We start from the raw sequence: 26,612 nt of genomic DNA on the forward strand, positions 1-26,612 counted from the left end.
CATTTTTCAAATCTAACACTGTTTTATTGAATTTTGTTCCTCTGCTGTGTCTTTATATATTCGTAGAAAACACACACACCCCTATATATCAAAGTTGTTAAAATCACCAAATGTAGACAAGGTCATTTATAATTCTGGTCTGTAGTTCTCAGTGCTGTATGTTGAGTGCATTGTTATGTATTAGCTGTCAATAATAAAGTAATGCCTCTATTATATATATGACCTTTGCAGCTGAGAGAACAGTAAGGAAAGTAGGCACATATGGCTATAATAGTTATACATACCTAATAAAAATAAATAAACAGCTCACCCAAGCTTGAGTTCTGGCTTTTGCTTACCTTATCTCTTTTCGACATTTAGGTATGAGTGCAACGGCAAAGAGTGAAGCCCATATAATCTTCCATTAAATAAATTATTTAGTAATCTGTAATGTCTTTGCAACATGAGAATCCCCTATTAAAAAAATAAAGAGCTGCTTTGCTTATGGAGGCATGTGCCTGCTATTTATAGTCTGTGCTGGAGTAGCTTTGCTAGCAAACTCAATGAGGACCCCCTCATAATCTATAGGGCTGTTTGCTGCAGAGTTTTACACTAAGCCATTCATTACATGCATATGTGTGGGTATGTCATGCATATACACACACCCATAGGACCAGCAGAGAAAGCCCAAACAGGTATGAGTTATTTGTTAGAGCTGTCTCATTTGTCCCTTAATGCGTTAGATACTCAAAAAGGGACAAAGTGACTACAGGTCATCCACAGATTCAATGATATATACACCTGACTGTATCCGGGCGACTTTTTTTAAAGTAAACATTTTAGTCTTCTGCTAAAAATGTCAGATTTCCCCCCCAGACTGAGCCTCCCATCTTACCTTATTTCCTCTCAGGTGCAAGTACGAAGGGCTGAAAGCTGGGGTGGGACCGGAGTTCACACAGTGGAAGGAACAAGGAGGCAGCTTAAATGAACTCTCATCGGGAGAGGCTGGAAGAGAAATAGCCAGGTGTACATTTCTCATAGTTTAATTTTTCATTAGAAAAAATTTTATAAATATAGAAACATATTTTGTAGGTGGACAAAGCAATTCCTTTTATAATAGGCCCATGAAGGGCAGAATAGTCATTTAATTACATTGTCCATGCAGTCTATGTTAACTTTTGAGTTGACAATTATTGAAAAAGTTTCAATATTGTGCATCAAGTCATGCTCAAATGTAGGCAATGACAGAATTCTTGGCATATTGAACAAAATGTGGACTAATGAGTGAGATGGAATTATGTGAAATCATATTTAAATTTTCCCAACACTTCACACAATTATTCAGTGGTAAATAAGCTTCTGAAAAATAAAAATATATGAAAGGTGCACAAATAATTGGTAACAATTTAAAGTTTAAATATAAAAATAGATTAAAAAATTAAATTACCATAATGAGATTTCACTATAAACCTATCAGAATGGCTAAAATAAAAAATAGTGGTAATATTAATTGCTGACGAGGATGCAGAGAAACTGGATCGCATCGTTGGTGACAAACTGGAAACAGACTAGATGTCCTTCCGTGGGTAAATGGTTAAATCAACTGTGGTACATCCACAACTTGGAATACTATGCAGCAATGCAAAGGAATCAACCACTGATACATGTAAAGCCTTGGATGGATATCGAGGGAATTAGGCTAAGTGAAAAAAGCCAATCCCAAAGGTTACATATGATTTCATTCATATGAAATTCTTATAACAATATTACAGCAATGGAGAACAGACACGTGGTTGCCAGGGGTTTGGGATGGGGATTGAGGATAGAGTAAGAGGTGGGATTATACAAAGGTAACATAAGAGATGGTGACTGATACACAAACCTCCACAAGTGATAAAATAGCATAGATTAAATAAACACGCACACACGAGTCCACGTAGACAGCGGAAATCTGAGTAAGATCTGGGGACTGTACCAATGTCAATATCCTGGCTGAGATTTGTGTGACAGTTTTAAAGATGTTACCGTCAGTGGAAACTGGGTAAAGAGCACATGGCATCTCCCCGTATTATTTTTTACCACTGCATGTGAATTGATAACTATCTCAAAATAAAGTGTTTAATTAAATTTTAAAAATTAAAGGAAACCCGGTATTCTCATGATAGACATCTGTTAACCTTCTGAGGAAGTCTGAAAAAAAATTCAAAGTGAAAACAGAGACAGAGACTGGAGCTACTTGTGTGTGTGTGTGTGTGTGTGTGTGTGTGTGTGCGCGCGCGCACACGTGCAGCGTGTGGAGGAGAGGCATCAGCAAAGATTATTTGGGAGTACCAGGGCAGGGTGGGGAGGGAACCTTAGTAATGGGGCTCTGCTGTGTATTAGCAAGGAGGTTTCTAGAGGCAAAGGAGGGGACAGACGGCAGCTCCCTATGGGGCTCAAGGTCCAACCATGAGTTTTTAACCTCAATAGCCCAAACATATGCCGTTAGATAAAGCTAGAATTACTCCAGCTGCTGGAACCAAATCTTTTTTTTCTTTTCTTTTTTTCTGACAGATTCAAATCATAGGGAACAGTGGATTATGTTTGGGCAGCTGTGAATGGGGCCACATTAGTCACCACTGCTTCGACACAGCTTCTGTTTGGTCATCAAACTGCAGTTCCACTGACACCCCTTGGTGAGCGTATCCTCTGTGAACACTGTGGAAAGGAGCTCTGCTTGAGTTGCACACCTCTCCTGAATTGGTAATTACAGTATGATCTTACGTATTCAGGTCTAGGTTAACTCAGCTTTAGGATAATCCAAGGTGAAGAAAAATAACAGTTGACAAAGAAAGAAAAGAAATGGGTCAAGACAGGTGTTGGGGTCTGTTCTCTTAGACCTTGGGTGGGCTCAATGGACCCTATGACCTGAGCTTAACATGGGCCTCATCCTACCCCACAGCTGGATGTGAGTGGAAGGGACTAATAAAAACCTCCTGACTGGGTGGAGAGGGGCTGGGCGTCCAAGAGATTAATGGGGCAAACAAAACAAAATGTATTTAGTGTTCTGTTCAAGACTGCAGCTTTCAGTACTGATATCTGTGTGTGACAGTTTTAAAGATGCAGAGAAATTCAAAGCTTGCACCTTACTGGTTCTTTAATCCTGCTTGAGAAAGCAAGCGAGTTCCACTGCATGTTTCTCAGTGGCTCTATTTCTAATAATCTATCATCTTGGTTAATTTACTGTCCTTCAGGTGCCCATCGTTGTCCTGTGTTTAAAGGACAGTCCATGCACTTTATTTAGGTATCTTCATGGACCTCTACCTGGCATTTTCAGCTTGAACAGTGAGGTCTGTTTTTTGTCACTATTTCTTAGTGGCCACCTAGAGTAAGAGAGATGGTTTGGGGTAAACAATAGCAAAGGGATGATTTGGGGGGGTGGGGCCAGACAGATCTGCACTTGCCAACTATGTGACCTCATCAAGTTATTTACCTTTTCTGAATCTGAATGGCAAAGTGGTTAAAAGTACAGGCTTTAGGGTCTGACCATCTGATTTGAATCGTAGCATCACTACCTACTGGTCTCTAAACCTCAGTTTCTTTACTTGTTAAATGCTTGTGTCAGGCACAGCTAGTTTCCCTCCTTTCTTAGTAATAAGTCCTTAGTTTCTACCTGGACACATAAGCTCCTACATAAAGACCATATTTTTCAAACTCCCATGTGACTAGACGTGGCTATGTGAATATGTTCTGAAATATCATGTGCAATTTATGGGAAGTGTCCTTTAAGGAAGGGCGTGTGCTCTTCTTCACCTCTGCCTCCACCTGTTTCCTGGAATGCAGATATGCTAGCTGGAGCCCTGGCAGTTATCTTAGACCATGCGGATGAGGGGCACATTCTAGAAGTGGCAGAGTTGAAAGCTAAAAGAAACTGCTGTCTCTGAACACTGTTAACTTTTTGAACTTACTTTACAATTTTTAATGTGAGACAATACAACTAGTGTATTTAAGCCATCGTTACCTCAGGGTTTTTGTCACATGTAGGTGAACCTAATCCTAAGTGATACAATAAGGGTAATAGCTACCAATAGATATGAGTGAAAAAGGCAGAGTAAGGACCTCCGAAAATTCCTTCCTCCATAAAAGCAACGAGGAAACTGGCAAAAATTGTCAGAGTCAACTTTTTCAAAACTCTGGAAATTAAAAAATTTTGGTTAGCCTGTTTATTCAATCTATAAACATTTATTCAAGAAAAGCCACCAAATCTCAGTAAGAACAGCAAACTTTGTCGCATTTAACATGCCCTCTCTCCAGTTTTGTGGTGGCTTTATAAACCAATAGTCCTCAATTTCAGTGAAAACTAGAAACCCGCCAGTTATTGGAGGGGGAAAACAGGGTTGGCACATCTTCAAAACCTCGCTCCCAGAGAACTGTCATTATTTGACCTGCCCAGTGATTTCTTGAAAGACCCAACTGGCAAGACAATCTTTATTTGACCTATCTCAGAGCTCACCCAGCGTGAATAGCCTTTTACCCTGGTATGTTTGTTGAAAATGATTAAAAGCAATTATTTAACTTTACAATTATTGGGGCAAACAATAGGCTAACCAAAAAGTTTAAAAGAAAAAGCTGTGAAATGCAATGTTCATTGGGGCTTTGAAAAGTGCTGACACATTGCTAGGGATCTACAAGGCTATAGGCATGTGTAGGGTTGTACACATTCCCCAGGCTGTGTGCATGTTCAGGAAAGACCTGAAAAGACCTAAGCTCTCACCTGTGGTTGACCTTGAGACTCTGAAAAATGAGGAAATAAAGGCTAAGACAGAGTTGTCAACTGCCTGGCTTAGTGTTGAAAGTATGCTCCAACACTCAGAGTCCTCAGCAAAGACTGAGAGACTTTTAAAGAAATTTCTATGCAATTTCTGGGCTTTTAAAGAAATTTCTATGCAATCATTAGCTGTCCACTAAGCTAACTAAGTGGAGACTTTAACGGCCACATAAAACAAAGAAAACAGACTCAGTTCAGAAAAGCCACTAAACAAACAACTGCTGTAATAAACACCAACAGCAAAATAAACCTGGGAAGAGTGGAGAAAAATTGATTTTCAGAGTTCCCACATTATATTATTTAAAATGTCTAGTTTTCAATAAATGATTACCGGACAAGTAAATAAAAGTATGGCTCACACACACAGGAAAAGAGCAAACGATAGGAACTGTCTCTAAAGAAACTCAGGCCTTGGACTTACTAGACTTACTAGACAGAGACTTAAAGTCGGCTATTTTAAACATGTTCAAAGAACTAAAAGAAATCATGTCTAAACAACTAAAGGGAAGTATGAGAATTATATATCACCAGATAGAGGTTATGAATAAAGAGATGGAAATTATTTTTTAAATAACCAAATAGAAATTCTGATGTTGAAATGAAAAAAAAAATCACTAGGGGGGTGCAACAGAAGATGTGAACAGGCAGAATAAAGAACTAGCAAATTTTAAGTAGGTCAATTTAAATTACCCAGTCTCAGGAGCAGAAACAAAAAAGAATAAAGAAAATTGAACAGAGCCTCAAAGACTTGTGTAGAACACCAACAATGTATGCATCCAGAAAGAAAAAAGAGAGAGAAAGGGAAAAAAGAATATTTGATGAAATAATGGCTGAAAACTTCCTGAATCTGAGGAAAAACATAAATCCACACATCCAAGAGGCCCACAAATCCCCAAGTAATATAAATCCAAAATATTTATACCTAGACCTATCAAAATCGAACTATCAAAAGGCAAAGGCAAAGCAAAAATCTTGAAAACAGTGAGAGAGAAGCAACTCATACAAAGGATTCTCAATAAAATTAAGACTTAAATACTAAAATTAAAAGGAAAATATTTGCAGAATGGATAAAAATAAACCAACATGATACAGCTATGTGCTCTATATTAGACACATGCTTTAGATCAAAGACACAAATAGGTTGGATATAAAACGATAAAAAAGATACTTGTAGTAAAAAAAATAGAGAACTGGAGGAACTATACTGATATGAGACCAGACATTAAACTAATTAATTATACTATATTATGCTAATATAATGACAAAATTGTTATTGGAGAAAAAGGAAGTTTTATAATGATGAAAGAATCAATCTATCAAAAATGATAAAATAATTAAAAACATATATGCTCCTGTCAACAAAGTCCCAAAATTCAGGAAGCAAAATGATGGAATTGAAAGGAAAATAAATAATTCAGCAATAATTGGAGATTTCAATACCTCACTTTCAATGATGAATATAAAAACTAGACAGAAGATCAGCAAGGAAACAGAAGACTTGTATAACACTATAAACGAAGTAGATATCTTTAGAATACTCTACCCAATAACAGCAAAATATACATTCTTCTAAAGTGCACATGGTTCTTTCTCCAGGATAGACCATAAAATAAGTCTCAATAATATTAAAAGGATTAAAATCATACAAAGTACATTCTCTAACCAAAATGGAATAAAATTAGAAACGAGTAACAGAAGGAAATTTAGAAAATTCACAGATTTGTAGAAATTATACAACAACATATACCTCAGTAACCAATAAGTCAAAAAAGAAGTTACAAGGGACAATAGAATAAAGACTTTGATATAAATGAAAACAGAAACACAACATACTAAATCTTATGGGATGCAGCAAAAACAGTGATTAGAGGGAAATTTATAGTTGTAAATGCTTACATTAAAAAAGAAAAATGATCTCACATAAATTTCCACCTAAAGAAATTAGAAAAAGAGAAAAGTAAATCTAAAGCAAGCAGAAGAAAGAAAGCAATAAAGACTAGAGTGAAAATAGAGAAGATAAAAGTAGATATAGTCAACAAAAGATAAAAAAAAAATGACAAATGTTTTCTATATTGACCAAGAAAAGAGAAAGCTCAAATTATTAAAATCAGGATGACAGGGGGGTTACACTGACCTTACAGAAATAAAAAAGATAAGAAAATACTATGGATAACTGTACTTGAACAAATTAGATAACCTAGATGAAATGTATAAATTCCTAGAAAGACACAAACTACCAAAACTGACTCAAGAAGAAAAAAAAATCTGACTAGACCTATAACATGAGATTGAATTAGCAATAAAAAAAAAAAAAAAAAATTCCCACAAAGAAAAGCTCTGAATCAGATGGCTTCACTGGCAAATTCAACTAAAGGTTTATAGAAGAATTAACACCAATCCTTCACAAACTCTTTCAAAAAACAGAAGAGACAAGAACACTTCCTAACTCCTTCTATGAGGATAGTAATAATCTGATGCCAAAACCAAAGACAAGAAAAAATACTAGCAAACTGAATCCAATGACATATAAAAGAGATTATATTAAATTATATTACATGTACTATAAAATATATGTCATATTAAATCATACAGTAAATGCATAAAGCCAGCACATAAATGTTCGTTTCTTTCCTGTTTTCCTATGAATGAATGAGTGACAGAAATTAACACTGTTCACCAATCCGGTTTCTCTCTTCTACATACAGTTGATCCTCATTATTCGTGGGCTCGGTATTTGCCTCCTTGCTAAAATTTATTTGTAACCACACAAATCAACACTCACTCTGCTTTCATGGTCATTCGTGGACATGGGCAGAGTGGTGAAAATTTTGTGTTGTCTGACACACACGTCCCCAGCTGAGGTAAAACAAAGCATTGATTTGCCTCTTTGTTTCAGCACTTTTAGTATAAATATGTCCTTTTGAGGGTCTACTTAGTGACATATTTTTCACATTTTTGAACTTTTTGTTGGTGATTTGACTGGTTAAATTGTTTCCAAGTGCAAGGCTGAAATGCTGTCTATAGTTTCTAAGTGTAAGAAGGCCATGGCGTGTCTTCTGGAGAAAATACACGTCAGGTAAGCTTTACTCAGACACGAGTCACAGTGCTGTTGGCCATGAGTTCGATGTTAATGAGTCAGCAATAAATATTAAATAAGGTGTCAGCAGATGGACACACGCCTATAACAAGGTTATGTGTTGATCAGTTGATGAAAATGTTTCCAGAGGCTCACAGGACCCTAACCATGTATTTCCTCTAGAACCATGTATTTCCTCTAAATCAGCATGGGCAATGACTTTATAGAACACAACTACCACAGATAACAAGAACTGTCTGTACATGTACCTGTTGTAACAGATCAAAACACATGGCCACAGCATCTACGATTCCTTCTTTCAAGGCTCTATTTCCCCATTCTTTAAATATGGGCTCACCCTGTGACTGGCCTTGACCACCTGAACGTGGTAGAAGTATTGTGCAAGTTCTAGAGCCTGGGCTCAAGAGACTTTGCAGCTTTGGTCCTCGTCCCTTTGGAACACCATCCTGAGACTATCATGTAAGGAAGTCAGCTGAGCCCACTGGAGGATGAGAAGTCACACAGAGAAGGACTGGGGCACCCCGGCCAACGGCCAGCACCAACTGGCAGATGCGTGGATGCAGGACTTTTCAGCCCAGCTGACCCTCCAACCAAATGTAGCCACATATGGAAACCCAGACAAAACCAGTGAAGGAGTTGCCTGGCCTACTCAAAATCCCGAGAAATACCAAAATATGTGGTAAAGCATAAGTTCAAGGTGGTGCGTTTACAGGAACAAATAACTGATACACCTGCCTGCTTGAAGTTCGGTGTGGCCACAGGGTGAAATATGACACATGTTACTTCCCGGCGGAAGCATTTTTTGCCCTCCCTTGCTCTCTCCCTGCTGCGGCAATCAGGGAAGTGGGTGCTGATACGGAAGCGCCATAAGAATAAAACGCGGAGTCAACATGTGAGAACAGTTGCCCTGGATAACTGCCCAAACCTACAGCAGATATGGTGTGAGCTATAAACTTCTGTGCCTAAATCCTAAGGTTTGGGGGCTGTTTGTTATCATAGCGTATCTCGCTTATCCTGATTGATCCGTTGGCATAACAGGCTTGGAGAGTCACGCAGACCTTGTCTATGTAAGGCATTTTCCTCACCTGTCCAAGAATCTCTAGACCCATCTGAGAAAAGGAATCTAAGCTGACAGCTCAATGCAAAGTTGGCTGTCTGAGATTAATTACACATATCAATCAGCCTCTTCGAATCCCTTCATTGTATATACATTTGTCAATGTCCTTACCAGGTAATTATACAAAAGATGTTCTTGGACCACTTTGTGCTAATCTTATCGTCGTTTAGAGAACAAAGAGGTGATCCTGAACCGGGTCAAGAGATACAGATACCGAGAGAACAGAACACCAGTCAGCTGACCTTGCTGTCTTTGCTGATTTGTGTGCCATTATCATGGTCAAGTTCACCTTATAGCTCAACTAGCTTGCAACAATTTTCTCATGTGTCAAGTGAAATGAGAAGTGAAATGTGCCCTGAAATCTAAATGGTAGCTGGTAAAAAAACAATGGTCCTTCAAAATGGATATATTATCGTCATTTAAAACCCAGTTACCCTCCTTGCCTTTGATTTGTACATGTATAACATATGCATATATATGAATGTGAATATAAATAAATATCTACATCTTCATTTTTAAAACCAAAACAAACCTGGGTACCTGTAAAGGTGAGGCCCTGCACGGAGGCAGACACTGCTGAGGTTTGCAAACTGTGACACTGCAATGGTCTGGATTTTTGTGTCCCCTCGAAATTCTTATGTTAAGTCTTAATGCACACTATGTGGGATTAGGAGGGGGGCCTTTGGGAGATGATTCTTGAGTTCTGCCCTCATGAATAGTATCACTGCCCCCACAATAAGAGAGGCCCCATGGAGCCCCTAGCCCCTTCTTTCATGTGAGGAAACAGCCAGAAGTCTGTGACCTGGAAGAGGCCCCCGAACTGACCGTGCAAGCACCCCATCTCAGACTGCCAGCCTCCCCAGCTGTGAGTAATAAACTTCTGTTGTTTATAAGCCAACCAGCCTGTGGTATTTTGTTATAATATCTGAATGGACTGAGAGGAGCCCTTGGCGTGTATCTGCCTGCACAAAAACATCCCTGGCTTAACAGAGGTGAGCTGTGTTAACAAGTGAGGGAGATTTTCGCTGCTGAGAAAGCAGGCACGGTCTCAGGTCTGGCTGTCACATACAGAGGCAGACGATGGATTTACGCGTGAGACAGGACAGGGCTGAGGAAATAAAATCAGTGCTTGACAAGTTTTGGACACGTTTGATCTGATGATGAAAGCCATTATTCCATATTGTGGTCAGAATTGTTGGCAGCTTAAGATGCTTGTCAATCAACATTAGAATTTAAACCACTGGAAGAACCAGATCTCTCTGATTTTCCCTATAATTTATTTCACCAAGTGGGAATTGCTACCTTTCCTGCAGAACAAGAAAAGCTCCTCCCTATGGCTGCGGTCCAGCTTCTGTAACAGTGTAATTCACTTTCCAAAACCGCTTGGTCCACAATTTCCATTGACTGGCTGCATACTCTTCCTTCCGCAGCTACTCCCTTTTCTACAATTCTGGGTTTTGTGAGTCAAAGTGTGGGACACTGGCAATGATTCGTCTTGCCCCAAACCAGAAGAAATGGATGTATATTGGAGTCAAAAGAGGAATAATTTGGAGCAGACATAAAGGAGGAATTCTTGATAAACACTGATCTTTAGATTCGGAGATCAACGTCCGGATGATGTAGGCCAGCAACGGATCCCCTCTTCAGTGCCAAGCTCTCCGGCCTGTGACCTGCCCAGGACGAAGGGCACTGATGCTGGCCCTGTGTCACACCTCATGCCCAACTCATCCCACTTCTGCCACGCCGTCCACCCCCATTAACTCCAAAAGCACCAACGAGTCACATGAATCTGACTGACCGTGTCACAGGGAAACAGAGGAGAACGGACATTCATCATAGTCACACTGCATCCCCTTCAGCATCTCTGCTCTTTCCTGGAGTTTCTCTCCCAATCTCCCTTTCTGCCTCTTCAGTCCCTACTCACTCCACTCCCATCCCCCAGGTCCCCTCTCAAGATACCACAGTCCCCTCAGGAAACAGAAACCAGCAGAGCAACATTTGGTGCTGTGAGAGACCTGTAGTTACCTCTCTGGCCATCACGCCTCTGGGGATGGAGGTGAAGGGTGAAGCTCAGGTACCCCTACCCCAAGGGAAGCCCCGAAACATGAGGTTCAGTTGGGAGAGACCCTGGACCTTTCTTCTGCTTGGAACTCTGGGGCCGCTCATGGCATCACAGGCTCCCTGGACCAGCTCGGAAGCATTGGTTAGGCCCCCACTGAGCCGAAGGCGGGATGTTGGCCTTTTGGTCTCATTGACCCCTAATGGCCGCATGGCTCTGTGACTAACTTTCTTGGTGAGCAAAAGAAACTGTATCATCAAGAACACAAGTGTCCGTCAGAAGCCAGGCTACTTTCTCTGGAGATAAAAGTTCTTGTGAAAATCGAGAACGAAGGACGTAGGGACAAGTCAGACCAAACACGGTGGTGTTTAACAGAAAACAGCTGGACCCAGAGGAAACAGTGTCCCTTTCACCTGGACTCTGGCTGTTCTGAGCCTCGGGCTAATCACTCGGTTTGTTTTTTAAACGCCACTTCCTCCGCTATAAAAATGGACATGGCCTTCCTACTTCATGGGGGTTACTGGGAGGCTAAGATGAGACGACCCATAGGAAAGCATGTTCAGGGGGGAAAGGCTTAGCAATAAAATGAACACGCTGGCCTGCCTTTCTTTCAGCCTGAATGTGGAGACTCTCGGTACAGTTTGACCGGCTTTTCCCAGGCACGCTGTATAGTTCCCAAATGCTGGTATGCGTGGAGAGCTTACTCATCGTTTCAAAAGAAAGCTTTTTTTTTTTTTTAATCGTGAAATTGTGAGAACATCGCCCTAGCAAACCATTATTGCATTGCTAAAAGAATAAAGTCCCTGATATGGATGTCAGCATTCTCTCTAACAGAGTGCCAAGGAGAGGTTGCTTCAGGGGACAGATGAGCTTAAAGGAGGAAAATAATCAGTTAGGGGCCAGAACTAGAGAGACTTGCTAGAAACATAGCTGGGACCAAGCCCAAGGGGGTCCAAGGAAAAAGCCAGAAGTGTCTCAAGAGGGATGGTGGGCGGGGCTGCAGAAAGAGGCGGGGAGTACTAATAAGGCCCCTGCCCTTGTGTTTTAAAAGTGCTTATGCATTCTTTATTTCATTAACTTCTCAAAAGGACCTTGTGTTGTATGTATTACGTCAACTTCATGAAATTGCCGTATCGGCTCGGAGAGGTTAAATGGCTTTCACGAGGTCTCTCAGTAACTACGAGGGCATGGCAGAGAAATGAGGTGGGGTAGTTTGTGAAGTGAAGACATCTGAATTTTTTGCCCCGCAACTTCTCCAGGTCTTTCCTTTTTACTGCCCCATGTGGCAGGTCTAGAGAAAGGACAAGTTGTAAATGGCGTTTAGAGGTCCAGCAGGGCCACCGTTCCAGTGGGAAGGCAGAAGAACCACCTAACTCCTTGTCTGCCACTGAACCAAGTCCAGTTTACGTGCCTCCCAGGTCTGCTCAGCTCCACCTGTCCTCTGGCCTAGGCTGCTCCCTGGCAGAGCGCTGGGCCTCTGATGCCGGGTGACATGGCTCAGAACCGTGGGGGACTTAACCCCTGAGAAGAGAACTGTGACCAGTGAAAGACAGGAGACAGGAAGGAGCCAGCAGGTGAGCTCTCCTCCCCTCATCTCTCACTCTGACGAGCGGTGGAACCACCTGGCCATCTGGAAGGTACCCTGTGTGACCAAGCCAGAGGCTGCGACGCCCTGTGGAGCTGGGCTAGCTCGGCACCGCGCCCCTGAGTGCCATCAGGTTGCGACTTCCGCAGTCAGGGGCTAATACGGCACCTTGTTGGCTCTCCTCCCTGCCCGCCTCGCCCCCATCCCCAGTCCTGCTGCGTTGACATGCACCTTGCAATTACGCCTCACAAACTTTGCCACAGACACATTTTTTCTAGGGAGTTAAAATAGAAGTGACTTTGACCCCAATTCCCGTTTCCTACCTCAGCTGTGGGAGGATCCCACAATTTCCAGGAAGTCTGGACCCAGGACTTCAAAGGGAGAGGCCCAGGACCCTCCCTTTGGCGGAGACCAGATCCTCGGGGAGAATCAGCAGCATTTACGAGGCTGCCATTCCGGGCAGAGCCCCCAGCTGGGTGCATCGCGTGAACACAAAGCCAGCAGACGGTAAATTTGTCAAGTGAGGTTCTCTGAGGCCCGTGGGTCCCACACACAGGGACTTGGACCTCATTAACACAAAAGAACAAATCTGTAAGGAAAGAGCAGCTTCAGGTTAGAACCTCTAAAATTAGTGAGCCATTTAGCTCTGTGTCTATAAAATGAGATTAATGCTCCCTACGAAGTAACAAATAGATGAAAAAGAAAAATAACTTTTACACTTGTTATTGATAATCCATTGCGTACATCATTAAAGAAACAAAAAAAACCCCGAAGGCCACATGGAGCAGAGGCATTTTTAAATCCCCCAGAAGAGGGAGCTCCGGAAATGTCAGGGGCAAGTGTTATCACCAGGTGGGTTTAGGGCTTAAAAGACAACCCTCTGGGGTCAGCCATCATTTCTACTTGCTGTCCATCTCCAGGGATCTGTCACACCTCATGTCTGGTAACTTTATCAGGCAGGGGCCGAAGAGAGGCCGCGTTTGAGGCCAGGGCACAGCTGTAACCTGAGTGCTCCTCAGGAGGAGTTGCTGCTGTCAGGGGAGCAGAGACAGAGGAGAGGGAGCCCAGGGCTGTCCCCCAGATGTGTGACGGCAGCACCTCCTCCTGGAAAAGCCTGAAAAGACCTTGCCTGCCCTCCTCTTCCCTTCCCTCCCCAATCCAGTCCCAGTCCACCTTTCTGAACCCTGCTCCTACTCTGTCCCTGGAGTCTGTCTCCTCCCCTTCCTCTTTGGTGGTACTTGGTGCCATCAGGCCCCAGCCTCCGTCATGCAGGATGCAAACCGATCTGACCTCCAGCTTTGCTTCCCTCTGAAGCAGGTTTTCACATGGTCTGAAAATCGATGCCTCAGAACCACGGAGTGGGCATGCCCAGGGCATGAGTTTAATGTGCAGAAGCTCAGGCCCTGGCCTAGAGAATGAGACCACGGGGGAAGGGCCCAGGAAACTGTATTTTCAACAAGTGCTCCAGGTTAAATCACTCTTTCCTTGGCTGCCAGCCTAATTGTATTTAACCACAAATCTGCTCATCTCACCCCAGGGTTTGGGTACTGCGCTGAGGGATGGGGGTTGGGGGTATTTAGATACGCCAGGTCAACTGGTGGGACTGGTCCACCTAAAGCCTCCTTACCTGAGGGACCACAGAGAAGAGACATGACGAGCCTGACTGCGAGGAGTGCGGGCCTCGGTGACAGGTGAGGAGAGGCTGGTGTTTGATACCAAATCGATGCCTGGCCCTGACCCACGGACCTAAGGAAAGAGGGAGCTGTAAGTAAAAGGTGGAAGTGTGTTGCTCTAAACTTTAACACACCCTGGGCGCAGCAGCACTTTTTAGGGGCCCCTTCGGGAGGCCACGACTCCCACTAGGCTGCAGGGTGGCCCTCGCCCCACAAGGACTCCGTGTGTGAGCAGCGATGCCAGGCTGGAGAACGCGAGGACGGCAGGAAAGGACCATCTTCCTGCTGTGCCTTCGAAGGGACAGCAGGAACTTGCCGCTTTCAAACGAAGGCTCCCTCCTTCACTTCCACAGCTGACCTCTACCTACTGCTTTCGATCCGTCGACCCTCGTCCCCACCACGGGCACCCTGGTTTCTTGTCATCCAAAACTGGACCCCCACCCCTGAGTGCGGTCAGGTTGCAACTTCTGCGGAAGGACGATTTGTGGTGGAGGGACGTACGCCTTTACCGCAGCAGCAGCTTTGGGGGTTGAGGCGAGAGAGAAGCTATAAAAATGTCTCACTCACTCCCAAAAAATAATGAGGGTGCCACACATAATAAAGACAGTATTTGTGAGATTTTGCTTATCTTTATTAATTTTTGGACATTTGTAGAACGTTTTCAGGATCTTCTGTCCCTTTTCTAAAAGGAAATCCTTGTGAATGAATTTTGCTTTGCCCCGTATGTCGTACACACTCAGGCACTGTCCTTGTTTCTTTTCTTGTTTCCTTAAGCACCGTTCTGATCTTTGAGAATGCAGAATTGTTAGCTGTTGTACTGTTTGCGGGTCCCGCAGCTGCAGCGTCCCCTGGGGATATGAGTAACTTAAGTGTCTGGACAGAGAGCATGCAGTTGTCCTGTCGCCAGGGTCCAGAGTCCTCGCTGCTTGAGATCTTTGGGCCGAAAGCTCACGGCATCCCTGCTTCCCTCTGCTCAGATCCCAGCCACGTCCAGGTCCAAGTCCACGTCTACCTCCCTCTTTGTTTTCTTCTACTCCTCCCTGGCCACCTGCTCCCCATCCCTCACCTCCATGCATTTGTTAGAATTCCTTCTGCAGAACGTTCTGGAATTGATGGAAGAGCAGTAGGAACCCTGGTGGCCCCAGGACCTCGGGGCTGCAGGTGTGGCCTTGATGCTGCCCATCCCTTTCTCAGCCCCTTGCCACCTTCTCTGGCTCCTCTAAGTGGCAGAGGGTGTAGCTCAGTTTCTAAACAGAGCAGAATCTGCCCCTTTAACTTCCAGAGAAACAGTGCACGGACAGACTTCAGCCCCCAGCAGGCCACGGGTCCATCCCTGCACACACTGCCGTGGGAAGGAGGGCGCCACGATCAGCCAGGCTCTTCAGCCACAACCTTCCTCTCATCTTCCTATAACCCAGTCTCCGCAGAGTCTTCAGAGTAATATTCGAAAAATGTAAATCGATTTTTATCCCTTTCCTACTTGTGATCTTCCAGTGGCTCCCCATTCTACTTAGAAGAGAAGCCAAGCGTTTGGCCGTGGCCTAGGAAGCCCCATGATCCAGCCGTTGTGACTCCTCTGCCCTCGTCTGTTTTCTCCTGTTCTGCAGTTCGGCTGTACTGGCACCTTCTTGCTCATCCTCCAATGCAGCAAACTCCTTCCTGCCCCAGGGCCTTTGTACTTGCTCTGTCTGGAGCGCTTGCACCCTGGAGTCTCCACGGCCGGCCCCTTCTCTGCTAAGATGTCATCTCGGAGAGGCCTCCCCCAATTGCCTATGTAAATAGCCCTCTGTCCCTCCATTACACTCAATCCCCTTACCTTGGGCATTATTTCCTTCATAGTGCAAATCACCATCTGCACTTCTCACAATTATTTATCTACTTGTTTATGGACCGAATCTTCTGCCCAGAATGTCAGCTCTAGAGGCCAGAGACCTGCTCTCCTTGTTCATGGGTGTGTCCCCTGGCAGGGCCCAGGGCCTGACACATAATTAGTGCTACACGAAATGCTTACTGTGCACAAACGAATACAGACCTTGAGGAGAGGTGGCTCGGGAAGGCTGGGGCATGGAAATGGCACACCCACCTGCCACTTGTGTCCAAAAGATAAGCAGACCTTACGGCCCAGCCGGGTGAGCAGCGCTTCCTGGTGAAGGTGTGGGTGTTAGTCACCGGCAGTGGGTGTTCTCCTTGGCCACCTCTCCTAATCTCTGTCTCCTTCCAGTTTCTATCTGATTCTCATTCTCTGCTGTTCTCAGCTTCCTTCTCATTCAAACCTGCTTTCCCACTGTCTTAGTTTTATAATGCCTGTTATAAAGATTAGAATTATGCCAATGCCTTAGTTGAAGTTGAAAGAGCTACTAGATCTTAACCTGCCACTTAATACGGAGCTTCCTTAGTTATTGTCAAAAGTTGGACACCACCCCCCTGCCCCCAGCCCTTTATTTTGGCTATTTTTGAAACTAGCACAGTTACTATTTAGGCGAATATGCCATATAAAAATCTTAGTAAGTGATACAACATATTTATATAATTCCTTCGTTAAATAGTTCTCAAACCATCTAAGATGCGAGGGGCGAAGGAAAAAGAGCTGACACTTAGATATTTAACCCGTTTTCTTTTGCATGAATTCACGTTTGTGTGCAATAGTATAAGCTTCACAAAACCTCCACAGATTCTTATTCAAACGAATACCGTTGCTACAATTCTGCTAAGATGAACATTTCCACATGAATTAGAAATGCCGACTTGTTAGCAGCTTCCCTGAGGTTCTGTTACAAAACCATCAGTGTTTTTGTCATTGTTCAGGCACAATAAATACGTTACAATCTGGAAATAAGAATGTTCTTCAAAATAGGGACCCTCATACACTGCTGGCGGGACTGCAAATTGGTACAGCCACTATGGAAAACAGTATGGAGGTTCCTCGAAAAACTAAGAATTGATCTAACCATATGATTCAGCAATCCCTCTACTGGGTATTTACCCCAAAGACTTAAAATCTCATATCTATAAAGATATTTGCACACCAATGTTCATAGCATCATTGTTCACAGTGGCCAGGGCATGGAAGCAACTGAAGTGCCCTATGATAGATGATTGGCTAAAGAAGCTGTGGTACATATATACAATGGAATATTACTCAGCCATAAGAAGAGATGAAATACTGCTCTTTGCGACAACATGGATGGACCTCCAGATAATCATGCTAAGCGAAATAAGCCAGACAGAAAAGGTTGAAAATCACATGATATCACTTATATGTGGGATATAAACCTAAAAGCAACAAATGAGCAGGACAAACAGAGACTCATGGACATGGACAATGGACTAGTGGTTACTAGAGGGGAGGGAGAAGCGAGGAGGGGGAAAAATAAATAAATGAAATGTTAAAAAAATTAAAATAAAATAAAATAAAAGCGAAAAAATATTTAAATAAAATACGATAAAATTGGAGGAAAAAAAGAATGTTCTTCAGGGAGGCGATGCCCAAGTGTGACTGGACATCCCATCGACAGCTTCCCCCTCATTCCTGGTATGATACGTGGCCACAGTTCATAGGTTAGAAAAAATCTCACCAAATCCAGATCAGCTGGAAGATGAACCTGAACTTATTAAAACTGGAAAATTTACAACATTAAAAAGATCCTAGAGAGTAAACTTTTTAAAGGCAGAGAACCTGGTATACCTTTCTCTCCCTGGTATTTAGCTGGGTAATTTGGGCACTTAAGTTCCAAGCGTCTCTGTTTTCTCATCTGTAAAACGGTTGTGATACTCGTCCCTGATACTTCATAGTCCTGCTGTGAGGGCCAGATGCTTGGCAAGCAAGCACCCAGCCAAGGGCCTCGTCTGTAGTAAACACCTAGCAGATGTGGCCTGCTGTTAGGCATCAAAGGACTCTGTCATTATTGCTCGATGATGATGAAATGCAATGTGCTTCTTTACAAACACTCGAAATGCTCCCCAAGTCCTTCTAGAAGACCCTATTCAGTCTCCTTCAAAGAATGGATGACTCATCTATAATTCAGAGCACTATCTACATACCAGCGATGATGGTGCTAAAGTCTTTTAAAGAGCTGATTTCTTCATTAAACCTAACATTCCCCTTGTACTCATGTCTGTCCTCTGAATTTTCTTAGTAAATCTTTTAAACAGTGTAGAAGAGACCATCAGTCTAGCCGAACTGGTCCTTTCACCCTCATTTAAAATTAGTGGCATCTAAAAATAAATGGAAGTTATGCTGTGTTTTAAATCAATAGAACATGCAGAATGGTTACTACAAATAGTGCACATTTGTTTCTGAGACAGTCTTGGTATAGTCCATACGGGTTGCCTTTCTCCCCTAGCTACTAACTCCTTTGCCTTAAATTCCCTTGTTTAACATTATTTTTGTGTTGGAACAGAGTCTCTGAATTCATTACAGAAATCTGCAACTTCCACTTCATTTTTCATAACTTATTTATTTAGAAAGTCCCCGTGGTTTTGTCTTTAAGCTTAGTTAGGCATTTCATTATTTCGGTGACGCGTTTCTTGGCTCCAGATAGGTGACAGCGATGGCAAGTGAGAATTAAATACAGCTTTCAGCAGCTGAGCCAGCCAGGCCAGACTCGGGCTGCTCTGAACATCTGTGGGGCTGGAAAAGACCCTGTGGAAGCCCACATTCCTTCTGTTGGGGGCCTCCCATCACCTTGCCACTCCAAGCCAGGCAACCTGTGCCCGAGAGGTGTCTCTACCTCACTGCCTTTCAAGTTCCTCGGAGCAACACGAGGCTGGAACGTCCAGTTCCAGTGTAGAACCCTTGGCATCCTTAGAAGTCCATACTAGAATGGGGTTGCTCGGGGAGATGGTCCTGGTGCCTGGACTTAGCCCAACCCCCTCTCTTCCCACCAGGCTCTGGCCCCATGAAAGGTCTCACATCCAGGTCAGACCCCCTGCAAATAGCTGCCCCTTGGCCACTGCACGAACTGGCAACATGGTCCACCCAAAGAGGACAGACCTGCGAAGGGGTCCACGTATGTGGAGAATGTTCCGGAAAGGAGGATGTGGGCTTATTATCCCTTGGGAGGGTGGCACTAGGGCCAGGATCCCTCTTGCCTGCATTGAAAGGCAATGCTGACTAAGCATCAACGTTCTTCTCACTGAAGATGGAGTCCCTGACCCCAAACTGGGTATTAGAGAGAGAAAATCAGTCAAATACAAGAGCGGATTGTTTTGAACACACCGGCACATTCTACACGTAATGAAAACTGTGGGTTAGAGAAGGGAGAAAGCTCAGACGTGTGTGCCTCCTGCGGGGGGTGGGGAAACCCTAACTGGGTCTCGAATAAAGTAGGGGAACAGCCATCCATCACATTTTGTATAATGGCCTTTTCACTTCATGTCACGGTCAATCATATGGCGCATTTCCTTGTACATTTTTTTTCTTTAAGTTTTTTGTTTGGAAACCACTCAGCTGGGGCCTGTTTTCTGTCCATTGAGTTTCTGTGTGGCCTTCAAAATGAAGCCGAGGTCCCTAATGACCACCATTCCCGCTCCTGCCTCCACTGTGGGTGCTTAAACGGTTCCTAAAATGTTCAGATGAGCTCTGTCATGCTCAAGGGCCAAGAAGGTTCCAGAAGTTTCAGAAGCAAGCCTTTTTGTCTTGCACAGGCTGCTTCTTTCGGCTGTGTCTACATGATGCGGTCACTGCCCACCTGGCCTTCCACGTGTGGCCCGGATTCATCCCCTCAGCTGTTTACTTGCTGTTATGACAAGTAACGAGTCAGAGAGGAAACGTTTTTGTTTTCTCTGTCTCTAAAATACCATTCTGGTGTTCCTGGAGACTTAGGAAATTATTCTCCAGGAGGCTCCGTGCAGCTGTCCTGTAGGTCCTTGTCTTCCCCTTGTCCACTGTAACGCCTATGTTCATAACCTCGAGGTTATTCTTCGGTTTAGGGTGTGAAACAATGATTGGCTCAAGCAGCTCCAGAATCAAAGAAGAGAAGGTGGGGACACAGAAGAAGTGTTCTTGGGTCTTTGATGAACAAGCTGAAGATCACTGTCCTGGCTTTGACAGAAGGTGTGATGCAATCGAAAGAATTTGGAGGGTGGCTCATAACCGGGCTGGATCCCTGAGACCCTCTTCTGTCCTTCATTGTATGAGCAGCTACTGAAGCCTTAGATGTCCCCAGAATCCCAGGTGGGTGGCACCACACTCAGTAAGGGGTCCGTCTGCTGGCCTCCCTCGGCCTCGCTTTCCTCATCCGGAAAAGCAATAGCACGGGCATCTCTTAGCGAAGATGCGAAAATCGAAGCAGTGGAAGTGACACACCTGGCACTTAGAGGGGCCAAAGAAACCTTGAAGAGTCGGTGTCCTGGGGCCCAGGGGAGAGCACCTGTCCTTTGCACAGCCTGTGGGGTCCCCAGACGGCCTGTGGCTGCCACACGGTAAGTTCTCCGTGGTTAGCAAAACGGCCGTTTCCGTAGCAGAGAAGATTCCAGCAAGTTTAATGCCCTTCAAACAAAGAAGGACCTGTATTATCTCTTTCCTGAAGCCTCATTAAATACTGGAAAAACATCGCCAAATTTAACTTCAAAAAATAATTTTTAGAAAGCGGCTAAGTACACCCTCCCCCAGCCTCTGGAGGGCACAGTCACGAGTGTCCTCATGTTCCCTCACCTTACGGGGAACCCACCCCCCTCACGTTCATTTTCCCGAGTTCTCGCGAACAGTAGCCGGGCAGTCAGTGTCTCGGGGATGCGAAGCCACGGGGAACTCTGGGCAAGGCCCTGTATTTCCTGGGAAGGTAAAGAGACCCTTTTCCACTTCTCACTTCTTTCTCCGAGCACACGAGCAACGGGCCTGTCTGGCCTAGTTACTGCTTTCTGTCTCTGAAGCGCTTCTGGCGCCAGCACTCAGCCTTCCACCTTTTTAATGTCCTGTGATGATCCCTCCCTGGTGCTGTGTCTCCGTCCCACGGGGTTATTAGAGGGCAGACGCCAGCAGGGAAGGTGTTGTTGACTCGTTCTCACAAACGCCATCCCTTGTATTATCAGGGCAATTATAAAATACTGCTCTTAAAAATGCAGTAATAAAATACCCATCTGAGGACTCCGGGTATCATTTGTCTGCCAACCTTCTATTTTTATGAGGAAAGGTTGAGCTGTGAGGGAAAAATAAACCCCAGAGAAGTGCACTTGCTTTAAGGTCTTTTAGTAAAGAAATTGAGGCATTTTTCTAATTTTTCTTAAAAAACAAAACCTACCCCTCTAATTCCATGAAGAGCCTAAAAAATTAAAGAAATTTTGACGGACAGCCCTGAGATCTGAAGTACAGGAGTCTTGGAGAATTGAGGGTGGGCGTGCGGGGGTGGTTTGGGCTCAAATCAGAATTTCTCCATTTAAGAAAATGAAGTGGTTACAGAATGCAGGTTCTTTAACAATGGCTAGAAAATGAAAATTTCACCTCTTAACAGAATTTATCCAATGCTGAACAACTGTTTGAAGGTTCCTAAAAGCCCAGGTTGACACCGATGAAGCGGTTACCCTCTGAAAGAATTTGGCTCAACATTCCAGAGACTTCAGGAAAAACAAACAAAACAAACAAAGAAACCAGGCAAGGGAAAACCAGAGAGGCTGAGGGCAGGGGACAAAATATTGCAGAAGACAGCAGCCACACCAAGCCGGAGGTGGACGTAGGACTGAGGTGGACGTAGGACTGAGGTGGACGTAGGACTGCCGACGCCAAGCTTCTCACCGGTGCGCGGCAGCACCCAAAAGCTCCGGCTGACATTCCTCCGAGTGTGGCCTACTTGCCATGCCTCGGAATCTCTTGGGGGGTTTGCTGAGCATGCAGCTCCCCAGGCCCATCCTCGCCATGCTGATCTAGAACCTGAGAGGAGGTGGGATCTGCCACGGGCCCAGGGACACGCCATTCTGACCCTGCTCTCTGCTCGCTCTGACACAGTCGGTGCCTAGCAAATCCTTATTAGGTCCCTTCTGTGCACGGAGAAGCGTCCTAGGAGTTGTGTGGATGTGCTAAAGAAGCAGAAGGCAGTTTTGTGCTCTAAGGTGTACACGCCGCCGCCGCCGGCGTCCATGAATCCTCAGGCACCTTGGTTCAGGTCCACTTCCTGGCTTCCCCTGACAGTGTTCTCACTTGTGTCTCTTCTCACAAGGAAAAAACCAAATTCGAATTGGGCAGGTGATTCGTGGCCCAGGTGTGGAGGAAGGGTCCACTCAGAAGTAGGGGGAGAGGGCTGGTTCCCATCAGAATCTGAGAAACTCCAGAGAAGGTGCCAGGAAGATGGGAGAGGAAGGGGGACGGGCAGGGAGGGCGAGGGGGCCTACCCGACAGGTATCTAGTCCTATGCCTCTCTCCACTGCTTCACTCACGTGAGAGAGCCTCCCTCACACCTCCTGCCCGCGCCCCAGCATCAGCACAGGAACCCCAAGATCAGGACGCAGCAGGCTGGTTAACTATTAAACCAAAAAGCCTGGGCACAAGCCTGGCCTTGACCACGGATCGCTTCCCGCCTCCTCACTTCTCTCGGCAAGGGTCACTCCTGCCCCAATCCTTACTCCCATTCCAGTCCCACGGTTGCCAAGCCCATGGCCTTGGAGCCTGCTCTGAGGTGCATGCCCCCGAAGAGAAAAGTTGCTAGAAAGCAAAGGGAAAGCCTTTCTCGGAACCTGAGCTGCAGTGAGGCTGCAGAGGCACCGGGCTGCCCCCGCTCCTGCCGGCAGCTGTCAGCCCCTGAGCCTCCCGCCCCAGGCTCAGGACAAGGTGCTGCGCCTGCGCCACCCGATGGGCACGGCGGGAACTGCACGCCCCTGCGGTCCCAGCTGCCTCCCACCTGCCTCCCACCGGGGGCGGCTGATCACTGCGACAATTAAGAACAATGCCTGGCGTCGAGTCAATGCTGGTGTAAGGTTGCTATCATTCCCGTGCCGGGAATGCAGCCAATTTTAGCAAAAGAAGAAACTGGAATGGTAGTAATACCCATTGGTAGTAATGGTAGTAATACCCGAAGACGGTATCATCTACTATTTCAGTGGCGCTTTAAATTTCCCCAAGCGCCCCTGTTCTGGGCCAGTGGACTGTTTGACATCGACAGCACGATTACCAGGCGGCGTCTTGGAGTCTTGGGTTAAACATTACTCGGAAGCACTCACCACTCACCGAGCTGCCCCTTCCCCTTATTCTACTTCAGCCCCGGACACCTGCAGGGAGGGCAGCTGCCCAGGAACCCCTCCTGCGGTCTTAGGGTCCCGGTGCCTTTCTCTTCCCGCCTCCGAAAAGCAAGCGAAGGAATATTTCCCGCCGCTAACTCCCTCTGGCTGTGGGAAGCAGGAAAGGCTCCGAGAGGAGAAGACAGCCTGGGAGACGGGCAGGGCGCTGCGCGCTTCACCTGTCTGCGCTGAGCACGCCGCCTCAGGCCAGGAGGGAATTGAGCACCTGAATCCATCTGGCTTGAACCCGTGGCCCACCGGCCCCTTGCACTGCGCCGGGGCCGATGTGAGACAGGAAGGTGGCGGGCCCCCTGAGCGGATCCCCTGCAGCCCCAGGTCTGCACCTCACATCCGAGGCTGCCTTACAACTGTGGATACCTTCCTGCAAGGGTGTGGGGGCCCCAGTGAGCACTTCTGGCTGAAAGTCAGGTCACTGTGAAGAAAGAAATGTTTACATTTTTGCTTCCCTACACCAGGTACTTCCACGATTTTCTCCAGCACTTCCTTCGAGCGTGCCTACTTGTCACCGCCTCAGAGAAATTTGCCCTCACCGCCCATCTTCACTCTTTCCTTGGGATCATTCTCGAATCCCATTTTCCCATAATGCGTCAGGAGTGTTTAGAAACGACCCTTTCCTCTCCCATTCCCACCCCTCCCACCCCCATCGCCCGGGATCAGTGGCTCCTGACGCGTTTACTTTAAATCTCTCTGTTCCCTGTCAGTAGGCCAGTTTAACTTTCCACTCTGGCACTGACGAAAGTCACTATTGGGTGCTGGAGCCAGATCCCGAGGGGAGGGACTTGGTTGCCGTGAAGATGGAATCTGGGCTTGGGGCTGCCCACTCAGCAGCCGAGTTACCGGGGTTGACTCGCAGCCAGCACCAGGCAGGAGGCCAATCCTCGTGCACCCCCACAAGCTTCCCCTGCCCCCAACTTTATCCAGACTGTGATCTGCTGACCAGCTGTTTACCCTTGGTACCGGATCTGTGCTGCTAGAACCCGCAGCCATGGGAGCCCACTCAGCCGAGTCCGCAGGAGCCAATCTTTGGCCTACTCGGATCTCAGCCACTCCTCAGAGACCCAGCGGGAAGTGACTCAGGTGGATGCGGTGGCTCCAAATGACCTCAAATGACTCAGCGAACAGAACAGAGCTGACACCCAGAATCTCACTTATCAATTCGATTTGTCATTTACCTGGGAACGGCTGCCATCATTTCCCAGCACGTTTACTCAGCTATATTTAAATGTGAGCAGACCAGCTGGAAATCCCAACTCTGCCTGCTTTACAGCACGGGTCTTACTCTGGCTGCAAGTTCGAATCACCTGAGAACACTGGCAACCAGTGAAGCCTCCTGCAGGGTCTCGATTTAACTGGTCTAGGGTGGACCTGGGTCCATGTTGCCAGAGAGACCCAGGTGACTGGAATGAGTAGCCAGGGGTGAGGCCCATGGCTCTAACAGTTGATTCTGTTAGGGAGAAGGATGCTAAATAGACACACTATCTCCATCCCCAGATGGGTGGTGAACACATCTGCAGCCGGGCTCATCCTTCAGTCGGCTGGCCTGGGCAGCCCGAGATGCTGCCCACCTAACAGTCTCCCCTGAGGGACGTAGTGATGCTGGTCTCCAGGCCACACTCTGAGTGGCCAGGCTTTACAAGCAGTAAGTAGTAGGTGGGGTGTTGACATTAAATGCTAAAGATGCTCAGAGCAGGGGTGAGAGAGCCTTCATAGAGGACGTGCCATTTTTGCTGGGACCGTGGCTGGGAATATTTTTAAAATCAGGTGCCAGATGGGAAGTACTGGCACCTTCACTTATAAAGCAACCTTTTAAAATATTGAGGTACACAACATAGAGAGCAAAGGGCATGCATCACACCTGTAACAGCTTGATCAATTTTTTGAGGTAAAATTCACATACCATAAAATTCACTCTTCTAAAAATGTACAAGTCATCGTACACTTGCAGTGCGAGGAATACTTTTTTACACACGCACATCACCGATTTCCCGTTACCACACTAAAACCCGGGGCGCAGACAGGTTTCCCCACTTCCTGTGCAGCCAGCGGCCCCTTTCGAAGGAATAACAAGCCGTGGAGGTCTCCTCGGGACGCTCTGGGGGGGCAGGGGAGGCAGCGAACGCCGGGGAGCTGTGTGCACATCGCCCTAGACCCATCCCAAGGCCAATCCCAAGGCCAACTTCGACCGGCAGCGCCACGGCTGCGTGCGCCTGTGGCCGCCATGAAGGAGTCTGCCTTGGCCAAGGCCCCGTCTCAACTGTCTTCCCCCGTCACACTGTCCTTCCATGTCACACTGTCCTCTCCTGCCCCTTCAGTTGCCACTCACCTCGCACGGGCAGGCGCCTGAGGAGATGCGCAGCCCGCGGGCCGCCACCCGGCGGCCGAGGCGCGACCTTCGCGGCGGGGCGCGGACCAGCAGGGAACTGCGCATGTGCGCTGGGCCGGCCGTCTGGTCTGCGCCGAGGCCGCAGAGCCGCGCGCAGCGAGGAGCCTCGCAGGTGCGGGCCTCCGAGAGCCCGGCCTGCAGCTGCCTCCGCGGGGCCCCCAGCACCTGGGGGCCCTGTCTCCTGCCTCGGCGGTTCTGTGGCGTCCAGCCCTGCAGTCCATCCTTCCCCCGTGAGCTGACCGTCTCCTTCCAGCCCCGTCCAAGCACACACGCGTGAAGTCACTGTCACGCACACACTCAAAGCCTCTCAGAGGTATTTATCTCTGACCTGCAAATCCTTGCCTTGCCAGTGACCTTCCATACCAGCCCCTCATCCCCCCGGAGCTCCTCCTGCCAGCTCCTCTGAGAGACTGTGTGAGAGCCCCTGGCGGCGCTCAGGCTTTGCTCCCCACATGCCGTCTCAACACAAACAGCTTGAAATTGTGTTTCTCCAGCCAACCGTTTGGGAATTTATCAGTTAGACACGAATTTGGGTTCTCTTGAAAAGATGCGCAGGTCCCTGGGAGGACCCGTCTGTCACACATCAGAGTGCATTACTTTAATAGACGGATGTCCTACCAACACCAAGCTAAGGAGGGCGGCTGGGGGCCTGGGAGTGTGGGCAGGACAGGAAGGGAAAACTCT

At 46.3% G+C, this 26,612-nt stretch overlaps 1 long non-coding RNA gene across 1 annotated transcript; it reads right to left on the reverse strand.

Moving 5' to 3' along the window:
* Positions 1–740: 740 nt before the first annotated feature.
* LOC120617628 (uncharacterized) lies at positions 741–25,950 on the reverse strand. The gene is made up of 3 exons (XR_005656979.1): positions 25,869–25,950; positions 14,272–14,390; positions 741–984 (listed from the first exon to the last, which is right to left on the reverse strand). It is a non-coding gene; the product is annotated as an uncharacterized LOC120617628 (long non-coding RNA).
* Positions 25,951–26,612: the final 662 nt, after the last annotated feature.

Source organism: Pteropus medius, unplaced genomic scaffold (genome assembly GCF_902729225.1).
Source record: "Pteropus medius unplaced genomic scaffold, Ma_sr-lr_union100, whole genome shotgun sequence".
Lineage (NCBI taxonomy): Eukaryota > Metazoa > Chordata > Mammalia > Chiroptera > Pteropodidae > Pteropus > Pteropus medius.